This window comes from Equus asinus, chromosome 17 (assembly GCF_041296235.1).
Source record: "Equus asinus isolate D_3611 breed Donkey chromosome 17, EquAss-T2T_v2, whole genome shotgun sequence".
Taxonomy (NCBI): domain Eukaryota; kingdom Metazoa; phylum Chordata; class Mammalia; order Perissodactyla; family Equidae; genus Equus; species Equus asinus.
Window position 1 is genome coordinate 41,198,549 of NC_091806.1, and position 14,142 is coordinate 41,212,690.

Genomic DNA, 14,142 nt, shown 5'->3' on the forward strand with positions numbered 1-14,142 from the left:
TTTTTTTACATAATATATTTGAGAATCTTCTTTGTGTTGGTGTTCAGAATCCTGATCATTCTATCATTATGAACTTGGCCTCTTTATCTTAGTAATGCTCTTTGATTTCAAGTTTGTATTTTCTCATAGAAATATAGCCATTCCAGGTTCCTTATACTTACATTTTGTGTGATATAACTTTCCAATCTTTTATTTATATATATATAATTATTTTATTGAGGTCATATTGGTTTATAACATTGTGAAATTTCAGGTGTACATTTCTATTTACCAGTTTCTGTATAGCCTGTATCGTGCTCACCACCAATATTTTAATTTTTTCTGTTACCATATATATGTACCCCTTTATGTATATGTACCCCTTTACCCTTTTTGCCCTCCTCCAACCCCTTACTTTCTGGTAACCACTAATATGTTCTCTTTGTCCATGTGTTTGTTTATCTTCTACATTTGAGTGAGATCATGCAGTGTTTGTCTTTCTCTGTCTGGCTTATTTTGCTTAATACCATATGCTCAAGATCCATCCATGTTGTGGCAAAGGGAATGATTTCGTCTTTTTTATGGCTGAGTAATATTCCATTGAATATACATATACCACATCTTCATTATCTGCTAATCTGTTGATGGGAACTTGGGTTGCTTCCATGTCTTGGCTATTGGGAGAAATGCTGCAATGAACATAGGCGTGCATAGATCTCTTTGGATACTTGATTTCAAGTTCTTTGGATAAACACCCAGTAATGGGACAGGTGGATTATATAGTATTTAAATTTTTAATTTTTTGAGAAATCTCCATACTGTTTTCCATAGTGGCTGCACCAGTTTTCATTCCTACCAGCAATGTTTGAGGGTTCCCTTTACTCCACATCCTCTCCAACTCTTGTTATTTTTTGTCTGGTTAATTATAGCCATTTTGACAGGTGTAAGGTGATATCTCATTGTAGTTTTGATTTGTGTTGCCCTAATAATTAATGATGTTGAATATCTTTTCACGTCTGTTGGCCATCTGTATATCTACTTTGGAAAAATGTTTGTTCATATCCTCTGACCAGTTTTTGACCGAGTTTTCTGTTTTTCTGTTGTTGTTGTTGAGTTGTGTGTGTTCTTTATATATTTAGGATATTAACCCCTTGTTGGATGTATGATTTGCAAATATTTTCTCCAAGCTGGTGAGTTGTCTTTTCATTTTGTTCATGGTTTCCTTTGACCTTCAGAAGCTTTAGTCTGTTGTAGTTCCACTTGTTTATTTTCTCTTTTGTTTCCCTTGTCTTGGTAAAAATGGTAATAGAAAGATGCTGCTATGACTGATGTCAAAGACTGTACTGTCCTTATTTTGTTCTTCGAGTTTTATGGTTTCAGGTCTTACATTCAAATCTTTAATCCATTTTGAGTTAATTTTTGTGTATGGTCAAGATAATGGACTACTTTCATTCTTTTGCATGAGGCTGTCCGGTTTTCCCAACACCATTTATCAAAGAGTCTTTTGCTGCTACATTTTATGTTCCTTGCTTCTTTGTTGAAGATTAACTGTCCCAAAGTTGTGTGGTTTTATTTCTGGGTTTTTAATTCTGTTCCGTTGATCTGTGTATCTGTTTTTTTTCTTTTGAAAGTACCACACTGTTTTGATTACTATAGCTTTGTAGTATATTTTGAAGTCAGGTATTGTGTGGCCTTCAGCTTTGTTCTTATTTTTCAGGGTTGCTTTGGCTATTTGAGGTCTTTTGTTGATCCATATAAATTTTAGGATTGTTTGTGCTATTTCCATGAAGAATATCATTGAGATTTTTATTGGGATTGTCTTGAATCTCTAGATTGCTCTAGGTAATATGGATGTTTTAACTATGCTTATTCTTCCAGTCCCTGTGCATGGAATGTCTTTCCAATTCTTTTTATCTTCTTCAATTTCTTTCAATAATGTCTTGTAGTTTTCAGTGTAAAGGTCTTCTCTTTGGTTAAATTTATTCGTAGATATTTTATTCTTTTTGTTGCTATTGTAAGTGAGATTGCATTCTAGACTTTTCTATCTGCTAGTTCTATATTAGTGTATAGAAATGTAACAGGTTTTTGCATGTTGATTCTACCAAACATTCAAAGAAGATTTAATTCTTATCCTCCTCAAACTATTCCAAAAAATTGAAAACTGTGGACCATTCTTCACACTTTCTATGAGGCAAGCATTACCCTGATACCAAAACCAGACAAGTACAGCACATAGAAGGAAATTACAGGCCAATATCCCTGATGAACATAGATGCAAAAATCCAAAACAAAGTTTTTTCAAAATGAATACAGAAATACATTAAAAGGATCAGACACGATGACCAAGTGGGATTTATATCTAGAGAATTCTACCTTGGCTTGGCTCAACAGAAAAAAGAGAGAAGGCTCAAACAAATAAAGTTGGAAATGAAAGAGGAGAAATTACAACAGATAGTTTGGTAGAATTCTCTGGAGAAGCCATCTTGTAATGGACTTTTCTGTTTTGGGGTGTTTTTGATTACTGTTTCAATCTCTTTACTTGTGATTGGTCTTTTCAGATCTCTTTCTTCTTAATTCAGTTTTGGGAGGCTGTATTAGTCTAAGAATTTATCCATTTCTACTAGGTTATCCAATTTGTGGGTATACAGTTTTTCATAGTATTCTCTTATAATCCTTCACATTTCTGTGGTATTTGTTGTAATTTCTCCTCTTTCATTTCCAACTTTATTTGTTTGAGCCTTCTCTCTTTTTTTCTGTTGAGCCAAGCCAAGGGTTTGCCAATTTTGCTTATCTTCTCAAAGAATCAGCTCTTAGTTTCATTGATTCTACCGTTTTATTTTTTTAGTCTCTAGTTCACTTATTTTTGCTCTAATTTTTATTATTTCCCTCCTTCTGCTGGCTTTGGGCTTTGTTTGTTCTTTTTTTCCCTTTCTGCTAGGTGTAGTTTAAGATTACTTATTTGAGATTCTTTTTGTTTGTTGAAGTAGGCCTGTATTGCTATGAATTTCACTCTTATCACTGCTTTTGCTGCATGCCATAAGAATTAGTATGTTGTATTTTCATTTGCAATTGTCTCCAGGTATTTTTTAATTTCTCCTTTGATTTCTTCATTGATATTATTGTTATTCAGTAGCATGTTGTTTAGTCTCCACATCTTTGTGACTTTCCCTGCTTTTTTCTTGTAGTTGACTTCTAGTTTCTTAACATTGTGGTCAGAAATGATGTTTGATGTGATTTCACTCTTCTTAAATTTATTCAGGCTTGCCTTGTTTCCCAATATAGGGTGTATCTTTGAGAATGTTCCTAGTGCGCTTGAGAAGAATGTGTGTTTTGCTGCTTTTGAATGAAATTCTCTCTATACATCGATTAAGTCCATCTGATCAAGTGTTTCATTTAAACCCACTATTTCCTTATTGATTTTCTGTCTGGATGATCTATCCATTGATGTAAGTTGGGTGTTGAGGTCCTCTACTGTTGCTGAGTTGTTGTTAATTTCTCCCTTTAGCTTTGTTAATAGTTGTTTTATATAATTTGGTGCTCCTGTGTTAGGTACACTTTTACTCATAAGTGTTATGTCCTCTTTGTGGAAAGTGTCTTTATCATTATATACGACACCTCATTGTCTCTGTTGTCCTTTTTATCTTGAAGTCTGTTTTGTCTGACACAAGTATTTCAACAGCTGCTTTCTTTTGTTTTCCATTTGCTTGGAGTATCATCTTCCATCCCTTCACTCTGAGCCCTTGTCTTTAGAGCTGAGATGTGTTTCCTAGAGGTAGCATATTGTTGGGCTTTATTTTTTAATCTATCCATTCTCTGTCTACTCTGTATTTTGATTGGAGAATTCAATCCATTCAATCCATTTACATTTAGAGTGATTGTAGAGTGGGTACAATACTGTTGTTTTATCTCTTGTTTTCCAGTTATTCTATCTCTCCATTGTTTCTCTTCCTTTGTATTTATGACTGCCATTTAATTCTCAAGATTTTCTGTGGAGGTTTTCTCAGTTCTCTTATTTTTCATGAATTATGGCTCTGCTTTGATTGTTTGTTTAGTTGTTAACTTGAGGTTTGTATAAAAGATCTCGTAGATGAGATAGGCCATTTTCTGATAGGTTCTTACCTCCCTTTGCCTAAGTAGGTTCCATCCCTTTCCTCTTCCCCTTATGAATTATTGTTGTTACAAATTATTCTATTTTGTGTTGTGAGTTTGTGACTAAGTCAAAGTTTTTATAGTTACTTTTGATGCTTTCCTTCCTTTTATTTTTTAAGTTATAATTATTTGTTTCCCTGTTCTGAAAGAGAGCTACAGTTTTCTGATTTTGTCTGTTTATTTCCTTGCTCAAAGCTTTGTAGACCTTTGCCTTTTTCTGTCAGGTGGAGGAGCCCTTGATCATTTCCTGTAGGGAAGGTCTAGTGGCCACAACCTCCCTCAATTTGTTTATCTGGGAAAGGTTTTATTTCTCTATCATATCTGAAAGACAGTTGTGCTGGATAGAGTATTCTTGGCTGAAAGATTTTGTCTTTCATTATTTTGAATATATCATTATATTCTCTCCTAGCCTGTAAGGTTTCTGCAGTGAAATCTACTGAAAGCCTAATAGGGGTCTCTTGGAGTTTATTTTCTTCTGCCTTGCTGCGCTTAATATTTTTTGTTTATCATTGGCTTTTGCCAGTTTTACTATCACATGCCTTGGAGAAGGTCTTTTAGCCTTGATGTAATTAGGAGGCATATCGGCTTCATGTATTTGTACATGTGGTTCCTTCCCCAGGTTTGTGAAATTTCCAGCTATTATTTCTCTGAACAATCTCTCTGCTCTTTTCTCCCTCACTTCTCCCTCTGGAATACCTGTAATCCTTATATTGCTTTTCCCAATTGAGTGAGATAGTTCTTGCATAATTCCTTCATTAAAAAAAAAATCTTAGTTTTCTCTCCTCCTCCACTGGAAGCAATTCTATAATTCTATCCTCAAAATCACTAATTCTTTCCTCCATAATGTCAGCTCTATTTTTTTAAGGATTCTGTATTATTTTTTTATTTCATTAATTATGTTCTTCATATCCAGAATTTCTGCTTTTAAAAAAATAGTTTCTATTTCTTTAGTGAAGAATTCCTTCTTTCCATTAATTTTATTCCTGAGCTCATTGAACTGTCTTTCTGAGCTTTCTTGGAACTCATTGAGTGTCTTTATGACAGCTATTTTGAATTCTCTGTTATTTAGATTGTAAATATCTGTGACTTCAGGGTTGGTTTCTGGAGAATTGTTTTTCTCCTGCTATGAATTGTTGCTGTAGTTTCTCATGGTGTTCAATGCGCTAATATTTTGCTGGGGCATTTGTGGTAGTATCAGGTCAAAGATTCCACCTGCTGTCAGTGGGTGGAAGCAGGAACTGTGTTTCTGATCCCACCCTGTCTGCTGGAAGTTATAGGGTATTATGGGTGCTTGCACCAGCCAGGAGAGCATTCAACTGAGTATGTAGATCTGTTCCTGCCTCTTATGGTTGCACCAGCCCCTGTGCTTGGTGGATGGGGCTTCCTCACAGGGTCCATGCCTGGGCCACTCCTTTGGACTGCAGTAGCACTGTGGGCTCTCCCACCAGATGGAAAACTGATCATACTGGGGTTCATGGCTGCCACTGCCTGCTTCCACCTCTGGAGCCACTGCAGTAATATGGGCATTTGGGCCAGCTGGGAAATCATTCACCCAGCCACATAGATCCACCACTGCTGCTTCTTATGGTCATACCAGTAGCTGGGCTTGGTGGGTGGGGCCTTATCACAGGATTTGAGCTGGGTTACTCCTTGGGACCATAGTAGTACTGTGGGCTCTCCCATCAGAAGGGACACCAATTCCATGGGGGCTCAGAGCTGCCATCACCTGTTTCCATAGTTGTGTCATGGTGTGTTCCCACCCTCAGGGCCACAGCAGTACTATGGGCACTTGTGACAACTGGGAGAGTGGTCCCATATGTGCACATGGCTATTGAGGACAGAAGAGTGCTCACCCTTCTCTACTACCTCCCTGGGGGCTGTCCATCCACCTTCAGATGTATAGCTGCATGAGTCAGGTGTCCTGTTGTGTTGTGTGCATACTCTCCACTAATCATGAATGTCCATTTAGTTATAGTTCAAAGGGGGAGAGATAAAGGGAACAGCTTGTTCCACCATTTTGCTGACATCTGGATCAATCATTTATATCTTTTAATTGAAGTGTTCATTGAGATCATAATAGATTCACAAGGAGTTGCAAAAAAATAAAACAAGGAGAAACTACATTTACTTCACCCAGCTTCCCCTAATAGTAATATCTGCAAATCCATAGTGTAATAGCACAACCAGGACATTGATACTGATGCAATCTACTGATCTTTATTCAGATTTACCCAGTCTGCACTTGTGTGTGGTGTGTATTTAGTACTATGTAGTTTTATAACATGTGTATCTTAGTGTTCCCACCACCACAGATGAGATAACAAACAGTTCCATCGCCACAGAAATTCCTCTTGTACTATTATAAGTATACTCACCTCCTTCTTGCCCTTGTCATTACCTTTCCTAATTTTGGAATCTGTTTTCCACTTTTTAATTTCTATCATTTCAAAATTGTTATATGCAAAGAATAATTTGGGGGGGTGACATGATCAAGATGGCGACATAGGTCATTCCCAATTTCAAACCCTCTCAAAAGAAAATCAACCAGAAGATCAACCATATACAGACAAGACAACATTGTGAAAATTCTAGAACCCAGGGGTGAGGCTGAAGCAACCCCTGAACCACGAAGAATGAGAAAAAACAGATTATAAGGGTAACAGGAGCAGCTACACTCTGCCTGCATCACCCCTTCCCTAGGCCAGCACAGCACCATACCCAGAGGAAGCCTTGGACCTATGGTTTCTTCAGTGAGAGAAAGAGAGCCCAAGGTGGACATCCAGCTCCCCTAAACTTGTGAGATGCTTCCCTTGAGGCCCACTCAGGTCTCACCTCATGGGGATCGTTGGGGGAATCTGTGGGGCTCAACTACTGGGACTCAAATAGAGATGAAGGGGGCAGAGATAATAGCAACCAGTGTTCAGGTCTTGACAGACAGCATTTCTGCTTGCAGTGGTGCCAAAGCAGAGATCCCAGCCAGTGGCTCTGTTTGGCCAAGGAGCTAAGTTGGCAGTTCTGCCTGATTTGGGTCCCCAGCCAACAAACCATACCACTGTGGAGGTGGTTCCAAGAGCTTGAATGTGCAGGGAAGCAAATTCACAGCCCTATCTGGCTGCTGATTATATTATCCATTCCCACCCAGCTAGATAACCTGGTCAGAGAACCTGGGGAGCCATGGAGCCCATCCTGTGGTCCCACTTGGACAGAAAGCTAAACCAGAAGTCTTACTCAACTGCTAAGTATTTCTTCTGGCAACACATAACAAAGTAACCTGAACAGTGACCCTGGGCAGCCTAGAGCTCAGACTATGGTTCCATCCAGCAACAGAGCCCAGACAACTTCCCCACCCCACAGCAGAGCCCAGCTTATAGTCCTGTCTTATTGCTGAACACAGCTATGGCCTCATCTAGATTTTATCCAGTGACCTCACCCAATTGTGGAGCATAGCCTGCAGCCTCACACAACAAGGTAACCCAGATAGCCACCCTGCCTGACCATGGGGCAGAACATCTGGCCGCATCCAACTGTGATATACAGCTGTAGGCTCCTCCCAACAAGGAAGCCATCCAGCAAGCTCACCCAACAGCAGACCAGAGTCGGAGGCCTACTTGTTCATTTATCCCAGGCTGCTGAGTTGCCAAAATTTTGGCAGAGCTTGCAGCCCTGCTTAATCACAGAGCAGAGCCTGAGTAGCCATCCAACTGTAAAGCCCTGCCTGTGTTCCCACTGGAATACAGAGACCACCCAATGGCACCACCCAGGAGGGGAGCACAGCCTAAGACCTCACCAAATCAAAAGCAATTGTGGAGCTCTGCCTATAGTTCTGCCCAATCACACAGTCCAACTAGTGGTACCACCCTCCCAAGGAACACAATCTACAACCTTGCCAAACCAGAGGTAATTTCAAAGCCTGGCTAGTGGTCTCTCCTGACCATGGAGTACAGCAAGCAGCCTTGCCCAATTGGGAGCCCACACAACATCTCCACTTGAAGAAGGAGCCAGCAGGACAACCTAACCATGGACCCTAGCTAGCAGCAGCCATAACACAACCTCAGAGAACAAGTAGTGGCCTTGCTCAACCAGAGACCTCAATAGCAGATCCCACTTGCTCACAAACACTACCAGCTGACCCATTCAGCACCCCAAGCTGTGCTGACTGGTGAAAATCTTTCACTGTCAAAGTGAACCTATAAAGTTTGGAAGAGAAGACTGCTTACTCATGGCACAGATAACAGTGCTAAGAATCCAGAATCACGAAGAACCACATAAACATTACACCACCAAAGGAAGTCAATAAAGCTCCAACATGATCCTAAAGGAATAGAGGTCTATGAACTGTCTGAAAAAGAATTCATTAATAATCCTCTTTAAAAAGTTCAGTGAAGTACAACAACGCACATACAGGCAGCTAAAGTAAATTAGGAAAACAATGCATGAACAAAATGAGAAGTTCAACAAAGAAATAGAAACTATCCAAAAGAAAAAAACAAACACCAGAAATCCTTGAGCTGAAAAATACAATGACTAAAGTGAAGAAGTAAATAGAGAGCTTCCACAGAAGATTTAACTGTGTAGAAGAAAGGATCAGTGAACTAAGTAGAAGATGAGTCATTTAAAATTATCCAGTCAGTGGAGAAAAAAGAAAAAGAGTGTACAGGACTTATGGGAGACCACAAAGGAAACAATATATGCATTATGGGAATCTGAGAAGAGGAGGAAGAGAAAGGGACTGAAAGTCAATTTAAAGCAATAAAGGCTGAAAAGTTCCAAACTTGAGGAAAGAAACAGAAATCAGACCCCAAATAGATTAAACCTGAAATGAGCTACACCAAGACACAGTAAAATTAAATTGTCAAAAGTCAAACACAAAGAGAATTTTGAAAGCAGCAAGAGAAAAGTGATTTTCACATAGAAGGGGGAACCCTCATAACACTATGACCAGATTTCTGAACCGAAACTCTGTAGGCAAGAAAGAGTGGGATGATTTTTTCAAAATATTAAATTAAAAAAAATGTCAACCAAGAATGCTATACTCAGCAAAACTGACCTTCATTTTTGAAAAAGATGAAGATTTTTCCAGAACTAATAAAAGTTGAAGGGGTTCAACACCACTAGACCTCCTTATTATACATGCTACAGGGTGACCTTAGGGTGGAAATAAAAGGATACCATTAAGATCATCAAAACATATGAAATGTAAAACATTATTAATGATAAATATATAGTCAAAGCCAGACTCTCTAGTACTGTAAGGGAGGTATGTAAATTATTTACAACTATCCTTTGAAATTTAAAAAACAAATGTATTAAAAATAATGATAGCTACATGAAATGTTATTGAATACACAATATAAAGAAGACGTAAATTGTAAATCAACAACATAAAATGTGAGAGGGAGCAGTGAAAGCATAATTTCTATATGCATTGGAGTTAAGTGGTATCAACTTAAAATAGCATGTTATAAATATAAGCTATGTTATGTAAGCATCATGTTAACCACAAAGGAAAATTCTGCAGTAGACACACAAAAGAGTATGATAAAATATCCAAAGCATACTACCAGGAATCACAAATGAAGGCAGTAAGAGGGGAAGAAAGAATAAAAGGATCTACAAAACAGTCAGAAAGCAATTACCAAATTGGCAATAGTAAGTTCCTACCCATCAATAATTACTTTAAATTATAAATGGATCAAATTCTCCAATCAAAAGAGACGGATGAATGGATTTAAAAATAAGACTGAATCCTATGATATTCTGCCTACAAGACACTCATTTTAGCTTTAAGGACACACATAGACTAAGAGTGAAGGAATGCAAAAAGATAGTTCAAGCAAATGGTAAACCAAAAAGAAGCAGGGGTAGCTATACTTAGACAAAATAGATTCTAAGCTAAAAATGGTCGAAAGAGACAGAAAGCTCATGATATAATGATAAAGGGGTCAATGCATTAAGAAAATTTAAGAATTGTAAATATGCACAAAACATTGTGGCATCTAAACATATACAGTAAATACTAACAAAACTAGAATGAGTAATCAACATCAGTGCAAAGATAGTTGGGGATTTTAATGCCCACTTCCCAACAATGTATACATCATCTAGACAGAGAAACAGTAAGGGAAAAGTGGATCTGAACAACACTATAGACCATATGGACCTAACTGTTCATCCAACAACAGGAGAATACACATTCTTCTCAGATGCACACAGAGTATTTTCTAGGATAGTTCATATGTTAGGACACAAAACAAATCTCAATATGTTCAAGATGATAAAAATTACATCAAAATATCTTTCGGACCACAATGGTATGAAATTAGAAATAAATCATAAGAGGAAATTTGGAAATTTCACAAATACATGGATATTAAACAACAGACTCCTGAATAACTAATGGATAAAAGAGAAATCAAAGGAAAAAATTTTAAATCTTGAGAAAAATGAAAATGAAACACAACATACCAAAAGTTAAGGGAAGCAGCAAGAGTAGTTCTGATAGGGAAGTTTATAGTGATGAACACCTACATTAAGAAAAAAGAAAGGTCTAAAGAAAAAAGAAACAAATCTAACTTTACACCACAATGAACTAGAAAAAGATAAACTAAGTACAAAGTTAGAAGAAAGAAATATTGAAGATTTGAGCAGTAATAAATGATACAGAAGAGGATACTATACCACAATCAAGTAGATTTCATCCCTAGGATGCAAAAATGTTCCAACATAAGCAAATGAATAGATGGGACACATCACATTAATGGAATGAAAGATAAATATCACATGATTCTCTCTGTAGATGCAGGAAAGAGTTTGACAAAATTCCACACCCTTTGATGATAAGGACTCTCAACAAATTAGATATACAAGGGACATACCTCAACATGATAAATGCCATATACAAGCCCACAACTAACATCATATTCAATGATGAAAGGTTGAAAGATTTTCCTCCAGGATGAAGAACAAGAAAAGTGTGCCTGCTCTCACCAAACCAATCAGCAAAGTACTGGAAGTCATAGCCAGATCAATGAGAAAGGAAAAAGAAAAGCATCCAAATCAGAAAGGAAGAAGTAGGGGCCAGCTGCATGGCCAAGTGATTAAGTTCGTGCACTCCACTTTGGTGGCCCAGAGTTTCACCAGCTCTGATCCTGTGCGCAGACTAAGCACCGCTCATCAAACCATGCTGAGGTGGTGCCCCACAGAGTAGAATTAGATGGACCTACAACTAGAATATTCAACTATGTACTGGGGGGCTTTGGGGAGAAGAAAAAAGAGGAAGATTGGCAACAGATGTTAGCTCAGGGCCAATCTTAAAAAAAGTTAAAGTGTCATTATTTGCAGAAGATATGATCTTATGTATAGAATTTCCTAAAGACTCAATGAAAACTGATGGAACTAATCTGTAAATTCAGTAAAGTTGCAGGATACAAAATCAAGATGCAGACCTCAGATGTGTTTCTATAAATTAACAATGAATTATCTGAAAAGGAAATGAAGAAAATAGTCCCATTAATAATAACATCAAACACAATAAAATACTTAGGAGTAAATTTAACCAAGGAGGTGAAAAATCTGTACACTGAAAGCTATAAGGCAATGATGAAAGAAAATGAAGACACACAGAAATGGAAAGATATTCCATGTTCTTGGGTTGGAAGAATTAACATCGTTAAATGTCCATACTACACAAAGCCATCTATAGATTCAAGGGAGTCCCTATCAAAATTCCAATGGCATTTTTCACAGAAATAGAAATCCTAAAACTCATGTGAAACCACAAAAGATTCCAAAAAGCCAAAGTAATCATAAGAAAGAACAAACCGGAAGCACCACACTTGTCATTCAAACTATATTAAAAAGATATAGTAATTAAACAGTAGGTATTGGCATAAAAACATAGACCAACAGAATAGAACTGAGAGCCTAAAAATAAACCTAGCACATATAAGGTCAAATAATATTTGACAAGGGAGCCAAAAATACTCAATGGGGAAAAGAGAGTCTCTTCAGGAAATGGTGTTGGGAAGCTGGTTATTCACATGCAAAATAATAAAACGAGACTTCTATCTTATACCACTCACAAAAAATAAAACTCAAAATGGATTAAAGACTAAAATATGAGGCCTGAAAATGTAAAACTCCTAGAAGAAAATGTAGGGGAAACACATCTTGGCATTGGTCTTGGCAATGATTTTATGGATATGATACCAAAAACACAAGAATATAAGCAAAACTAAACAAGTGGGACTATTTGAAATTAAAATATTCTGCACATAAAAGAAATGATCAACAAATTATAAGACAAACTATGGTATGATGCAAAATATTTTAAATGCATATATTCCACAGATGTATATATCCCAATCTATATGCCCCAAATATATAAGGAACATATTTAATTCAATAGCAAAAAATCTAACAATCCTGTTAAAGAATGGGCAAAGGACCTGAATAGACATTTCTCAAGAGAAGGTATTCAAAAGACCAACAGATACATGAAAAGGATTTCAACATCACTAATAATCAGGCAAACGCAAATCAAAACAACAATGAGATATTACCTCATACCTGTTAGAACAGTTATGATCTAAAAGACAAGAACTAACAAGTGCTGGTGAGGATGTGGAGAAAATGGAACCCATGTACACCATTGGTGGCAATGTAAATTAGAACAGCCACTATAGACAACAGTATGGAGGATCCTAAACATATTAAAAATATAACTGCCATAGGATCCAGAAATCTCACTTCTGGGTATATAACTGAAAAAATTGAAATCACTATCTTAATGAGATATCTGCACTCCTATGTGCATTGCAGCATTATTTACAATACCCAAGACATGGAAACAACCTAAGTGTCCACCAACAGATGAATAGGTAAAGAATATGTGAGATTATATATATTTATATAACTGCATATTATTTAGCCATGAGAAAAAGGGAAATCCTCCCATTTGCAATGACATGGATGATACCTTGAGGGCATTATGCTAAATGAAATGTCATATAGAGAAAGATAAAAACTGTATACTTATATGTGGAATCTTAAAAAACTGAACTCATAGAAACAGAGAACAGATTAGTGGTTGCTAAGGTTAGTGGTGTGGGGGTGGTGGAAATGGGTGATGTGTTCGAAAGGTAAAAACTTCCGGTTATAAGATTAATAAATTCTGGGAATGTAATGTACATCATGGTGAATATAGTTAGCAATACTGTATTGTGTATTTTTTTTTTAAAGATTGGCACCTGAGCTAACAACTGTTGCCCATCTTTTTTTTTATTGCTTTTTCTCCTCAAATCTCCCCAGTACATAGTTGTATATTTTAGTTGTGGGTCTTTCTAGTTGTGGCGTGTGGGATGCTGCCTCAACATGGCCTGATGAGCGGTGCCATGTCCGCACCCAGGATCCGAACCAGCGAAACCCTGGGCTGCCGAAGAGGAGCGCGCGAACTTAACCACTTGGCCATGGGGCCGGCCCCCAATGTATTGTGTATTTGAAAGTTACTAGAAGAGTAGAATTTTAAGGTCTCACCACGAAATATTGCACTTATGTGAGGTAATTGATATGTTAACTAATCTCATTGTGGTAATCATTTCACAATATATGCAAATATCTAATTATTATGTTGTACACTTTAAACTTGCACAATGCTTATATAGATCACATCTCAATAAAGCTGAAAAAATTTAACTAGAAAATAATATGGTATGTAATATTTGGGGATTGTTGTTTTTCACTAAGCCAAAGTACACAGATATTCATCCAAGTTGCTATGTGTCTCAATAGCGTGTTTCTTTTTATTGCTGAATACATAGAATATATATACCAAAGTTAGTTTAACCATTCACCTGGGGAAGACCATCTGGATTGTTTCTAGTTTTTGTTTGTTTTTTATTGAGATATGACTGATATATAAAACTGTATAAGTTTAAGGTGTACAACATGTTGATTTGGTACATTTGTATATTGCCACCATAATGTTAGCTAAAACCTCATTCATGTCACAAAATT